At 53.0% G+C, this 6,048-nt stretch overlaps 1 long non-coding RNA gene across 1 annotated transcript; it reads left to right on the top strand.

The window, feature by feature from the left end:
• The first annotated feature begins 1,275 nt into the window (after nt 1-1,275).
• On the top strand, nt 1,276-6,048 carry LOC132238028 (uncharacterized). Its single transcript, XR_009453716.1, has 3 exons — nt 1,276-1,436; nt 2,404-2,665; nt 5,634-6,048. It is a non-coding gene; the product is annotated as an uncharacterized LOC132238028 (long non-coding RNA).

Genomic DNA, 6,048 nt, shown 5'->3' with positions numbered 1-6,048 from the left:
ACATCACCGCGGAGTTATGTGAACGTCCAGGTGACGCGAAGTGTCTGCCCTCCTGGCACAAGCCCTGCCGAGGATGCAGCAGATGCAGCAGGGCCCGCGACAGACACACGGGGGGGGGGGGGGGGGGGGGGGGCCGGGGGGGGTGTCCTCCTGCGAGGCCCTGGGCCAGCCAGCAGGCGCTCAGGGCCAGTGATGGGCTCCCGGGGAAGTGCGCACAGCTGAGCGGCTCCTGGGGGAAGGGGCATGCCAGGCCTAGAGAGCCCACACAGAGTTTTGGTTTTCTTCACACGAAAATCCTCAACTGAGTTCAGGGGTTTGATGGGTTAGAACAAAATTCAAGTCCAGAGCTGGAGAGTGCAACCTGAGGGGGAGCCTGCTTGTGGGGAACAAACACCCACTTTAGATTTGGGACGGGGCCCACCCCCACCAGGAGCCGACCTCGGCCAGTCCCTACCCACGTCCCGTCTCCGATTCCTCCTCTGTGCGGCCACTCGGGGGGAGGCAGCGCGGGAGCCCACGTGGTGGCCCCTCAGGCACCCGTCCCCAGAGGAGGCTTGGAGACCAGGCAGGCAAGGTCCTGCCTTCCGCCGGGCCCAGGCCATCCCCAGGGGACTAACTTGATCCTTCACAATGGTCCAGGTGGGCACCCATGGGTCTCAGAAGCGCCAGCTCTGCGCTCTCTGTGGGCCCTCAGCTTCCACCGTTTGCGGTCTCCGGGCTGTGACACCATTGTGCGGGCGTGTGCACTGAGATGCGTTCGTGCCTGGGGCCACCAGGAGGCTGCTGGGCGGGGCAGCCGCAACCCCCACCATCCCCTCTGCCAGCAAAGCTGCCTGGGGCAGAGGCCAGGAGAGCTGGCCCCCAGCCCGATGGACCAGGCTCCGGCTGCCCTTCCTGGTACCCAGTCAGCTCTCTGCTCCGTAGGCCTGTCCCACCTGCCTCCAGTGAGCCCTTCAGCACTTGCCCACCCCTGGCCCCCCAACTTCCCACTGCCCAGCCACCTCCTCCTTCCTCCTCCCAGCCCGCAGGACTAGGCCTGCAGGCAGCCCGGCCTCCCGGGCAGAGGCCCGGTGCTCCCTTACCTTGTCGGCTCTCCTCTCCCCTCCACCCAGGCCTCTGAGAGAGCAGGGCAGGGACAGCAGGAAGGAGCAGGGGCCCAGGAGGAAATGGCCCGGCACTCTGGGCCCACGTCATTTATGGCTGGACCTTGTCCTCGGCGCCCAGGCACGCCCACGCCACGGCCCTGCAGCCGAGGCAGCCTCCGGCCCCCTGCTCTTTAACCCGGCCCTTCAGCAGTCTCGCAGGCTCCTGCTCACACACTGTCGCGGGCCATCGCGAAAGCCCTGGTGACAAGCAGCTGGTCACTCAGGGCGCTCAGGACCTTCCCAGGCGCCACGGGGACCCCGGGAAACTTTCAGCAGGACCCGTGTCCTGACGTGAGGCACACGAGGGGAGCTGGGGCAGCCAGGAAGCCTTAGAGCAGAGCCGAATGCAGCCGGGCAACTAGACTGCCCGCGGGTCCCTGGGAACAGTGGGCAGGGGCTGGAACAAAGGGGGGGGGGGGGGTTGCTGTGAGGCAAACACAGGCCCTTCTGACGGGAAAGGCATCAAGCGGAGCCTCTCTGGAGAGGCCAGACTGGAGGGCACAGTCCCTGGAAGTGAGCTGAAGGGGAGGGTTAAAGATGCCGGCTCTCTGCAGGCCTCGCCTTGGTGCGGAGGGGCCTCCGTGGCCCTGCAGCTGGCCGGTCAGGTCCTGCCCTTTACCAGGGTGTGGGGGGCGTGGGGGCTGCAGGCAGAGGTGGGGACTAGCTCTCACCTTTAGAGTTGAGGCCATGCTGGGTGGTAGCCCTGATGTCAGGCCTCATGAGGAGAGAAGCCAAACGCAGGCAGGAGAGCGGAGCGGCCCCACGGGGCGTGCGGTGAGCCCGTCCCTGGGGTCAGCACTGGGCTGGGTGCCGTCGGCCCTCTGCCATTGCCCTCGTCCAAAAGGAAACAATTTAACGTTTTTTTGCTTTAAATTATATTTTTATTGATTTTTAGAGAGAGAGGATAGAAACATTGATGAGAGAGAATCATTGATCGGCTGCCTCCTGCACGCCCCCTACTGGGGATCCAGCCCACGACAGGCATGTGCCTTGATCGGGTATCAAACTGTGACCTCTGGGTTCATGGGTGGATGCTCAAGTGCTGACTCACACAGGCCAGGCTGAGAAAAAAATTTAATAGTGGGACAGAATATCTGAATAGAGGAAAACAATTTAATACATGTCTTTATCTAGAGTCTGTCTTAAGCAAAATTTAACAGAAATACATTTTAGATACCTACAAACTTGTCTCCTGCTTCTCTATACATGCGACGTTGTCATAATCCTTTTCTTACACTGCACTGAACTTAACCTCCAGGCTTTGCAGACAGCGCCATCCTCCACCCGCAAGCGCTCCATCCTTTGTGAAACCATCCTTCCTGGATGGACCCCAGGAGGCATCCAGTCATTTGCCGTCATCTGCAACACCACAGTGAACAGTGTGTGCTCACAGCTTTGCTGGCATTGCGTCATCGCAGGGCTGTTCCAGAGAGAGCTCATTGAAACAAGGGCATGAGCATTGTGTTGCAGGCCATTCTCAAGTGGCACTTCAAGTCCTCCCCGCAGTGGAAGGTGTGCAGGTAACTGCAAGGGCCTGGCCTGACTGCCATGTGCCTAGCAGGGCTCAGAGGGGGCAGCTCTCCTGGAGCCTCAGGTTGTCCACTGCTGAGGGGCCCCACACCCTGAAAATCAAAAAGATGGGCTCCGGGCAGCCAGGACAGGCTCTTCCTTGTCACACCTGTGACCAAACATGGCTCTCCCACAGCCTAATGCTACTTCCATGATTCTCCTCAAGATGCAAATATTCTGCTAACCTTTAAAATACTAGAGGCCCGGTGCACAGATTCATGTACATTGAAAGGAAATTAATTAGAAGAAATATTTGCCCTTCCTCTATAATAGAAGTGTCAACCAAATTCGAGATCGACAATGACAGATGGAAATACATGTGTGTGAATGGTGCCAGCAAGAGATTTATATGTATCGTGCATGCGCGAGTCATCTTAGCCTTTTATAGATATAGAATAAATGTGCTTAATTAGACCTGCTTTCTGATTTAGCTAAACTTTTTCCAGCCCAGTGAAGCACCCCAACTTCTCTTTTAAGTAATTGTCAGCAACACAGCAGTAAATATCAATATGAAGCAGATTATTATTGTAGATCACGCAGGGAGAACAAAGGGTGAAATATTTAACTGCAACAGTGTTTGACTATAATCTGTGCAGTGAGAAAACCTGAAGTCATTGTTAAGGTCCACCATTTCTTACTTCTTTTCAGTCGGGTCAAGTTTCTAAGCTTTCTAAATCTCTGTTTTCCAGCGAATGAAAAGAAAATAGGATTCCACCAAGTCTCCTATCTACCTACTCCAGGATTTATGTGAGGGTCAAATGAAATGAGGCATGGGAAAACACTTCACAGACATTTGGTTACTGTGTGAAATATTCCTACCTGGCTATAACGCAAGTCCTGTTCCTGGGCTGAAGAAACTGCAAGGAAGCTAGTTGCTAGGGAGAGGAAGCCGGGCATTGCTACAAGATATCATTACCAGACAGTCAGACACTTAGCATATTAGCCTTTTATATATATATAGATGTTTCTGAGTTGAGCCAAAATGCTTCTATGGGACAACGTATGTTTCATTCCATTTCTGTCCAAGGATGGAACCCATTGCTGTGTTGTCATAGCAACTAAAACAGAGCACCGTGAGCATTTCATTTCAGCTCTCCCAATGCATCATCGAGTGAACTGAACTTCCCTGCTTCCTGGTGGCCCTTATCTTCCCATCTAGCCTATAGAAGACAAGTTATCCATTAACGCTATAAAATAGCAGAGCGGCCAGCATTGAGCTCTGTCACTGAGCTGCTCTTCAGAGAATTTTAGAATTCTGTTTCAAAAAAAGCTAGCACTTCATGAGAGCCTTCAATGTGCTGGGCTCTTCGTATGTACCATCTCATTCAACCTTCATCAAAACTCTACAAATTAGGGGTGTTATCTTCACTTCATAGTAAGAAAGTTAAAACCGAAGAGTTTAAGAAACTTGCTTAGGTCACACAGCTAAAAGTGGTGAGGCACTATTTGAACCAAGGTCCATGTGATTCCAAGGCCAGTACTCATTGCTCTTCATGACTCCACACCAACCTCCCTGCTCCTCCTGCCCAAGGATGAACGAGACATCCTACTTTCAAAGATTTGCAAGGAGGGTGCTTTTCCACCTTGCTTGCTCCAGCCCAGGGTATGAAGGGCCTTTCCCTTTCATTGCCATGGTCTCCAGTGTGAGGGCAGAGGGATATCCCTGAAACATAGCTGTGCACAGTACAGAGCTACTCTTCAGAGAATCACAGGGCATGATCTATCTGGTAGCTTAGAGCTTCTCAATCTTAGCACTGTTGAAATTTTGAACTAGATTATTGTTTGCTGGGGGACTGGGAGGAGCTGCCTGTGCAGTGTAGGATGGCTTCCACCCACTAGATGCACCCCCCAGTAATGCGATCAGAATGTCTCTGAATACTGTCAAATGTCTCCCGAGGGGACAAGATTACCCCCAGCTCAGAACCAATGTAGAGCTCAAAGGTCCAGGTGTAGTCGAGGCTGAGGGAAAGAGGAGGCCAGCAAGGGCCAGAATGGGCTGTTGTCCTGGAAGAGATACCCACAGAGTTGGTCTCCTCAAATGGCAGGAAGATGTGGCTCAGAAGGTGTGAGGGTGCAGGAAAGGGACTATTGGACTAGTGTTCCCTACAGGATCTTGGTTCTGACATGCCACGGAAATGACTGTGTCATCAGGCCAGCCAGAGTACTTCATTCTGGCCTGCACCAGCAACTGTGAGATAGACATTGTTAGACTGGGCAGAATTCGGATCCAAAGTCCTGATGGGCCAGGGAGGCCATCGCAGTCCACCCTCTCAATCCAGGAGGAATGACTCATTTATGATTGTGCTTTATCATCATAACCCCTCTGAGAACCACCCCGCCCCCCGCCCAAGAGGTTTGTCCATGGCAGCAGGAGGGGCCCACTTCCTCCTCTCTGGAGAGCTGTGAGCAATCCAGTGAATAAATCTCAGTTTTGGGCCCTGGCATTTAAACCTAAGCAACAAATCATAGACAGGGGCTTGTGCCCCAGGATCAGGGTCAATGATATCCTGGTGACTAATTTGATTGCCCTGGGGAGGCTGAGTTAACGCGAGGGTAAAACAAAACTTGATTATGTGCCAAACTCAATAAACCAAGTAAATGATGCTGATGGGTCTGATTGTGGTGGTGATAATGATACTTTGTTTAGCTCTTGGGAGAGGTTGAAGGTGAGGAGCTCGTTGATAAAAGTTTCATTTCTGGGAAAAGAAGCATTAGGATGGATTTCTTAACTCCTGACTGTAATGTTCTTTGTCACCAGGATGAATTTCTTTTTCTTCCTGGTCCCATAGCTGGGACCTACTTCCCAGCTTCAATCACATTTAGGGGTAGCCATGGAATGAGGGTAAGTAATAAGTTCCATTTGCAAGCTAGGCTCATTAAAATCTGTGCCCTCCTGCACTTTCTTTCTTCTCCCCTCAGCTGGTGGCATACAGAGCATCTAGCAGTAGATTCTAAGGCCCTAGGGAATGATGGAGCCTCAATATGGAAAGAGCCTGGGTTCCTGAATGACAGCAAGGAACAGAGTGCTGCCAGTGAAAATCATGTTCTTTCACAGAGTCGCAAGGAAAACATTTTGAGAGAACCACACGTAGGGGGGATGTGGTATGGTCAGGTTCTAAGGCGGCCCCTGGGTGCCCAATGTTCACCTCCATCTATCCCACCATGGAAAAGGTCCAGCCTCATCTTCATCAAGGCCAAAACAAAGGCCAGTGTCCAACGATCCTGTGCCATTGGTTCGGCATCAGCAGTCTTGGACCCTGTCCTGGTAGCATAGTGCTGTTCTTGGCTGCAGTCCACTGCTGTGCTGCTATACCCAAGCTCCTGCTTGGACCCT

The sequence above is a fragment of the Myotis daubentonii genome, chromosome 7 (assembly GCF_963259705.1).
Source record: "Myotis daubentonii chromosome 7, mMyoDau2.1, whole genome shotgun sequence".
In the NCBI taxonomy this organism is placed as follows: Eukaryota; Metazoa; Chordata; class Mammalia; order Chiroptera; family Vespertilionidae; genus Myotis; species Myotis daubentonii.
Note: the sequence above shows the minus strand (reverse complement) of the source record. Positions and strands in the feature narration are given on the sequence as shown.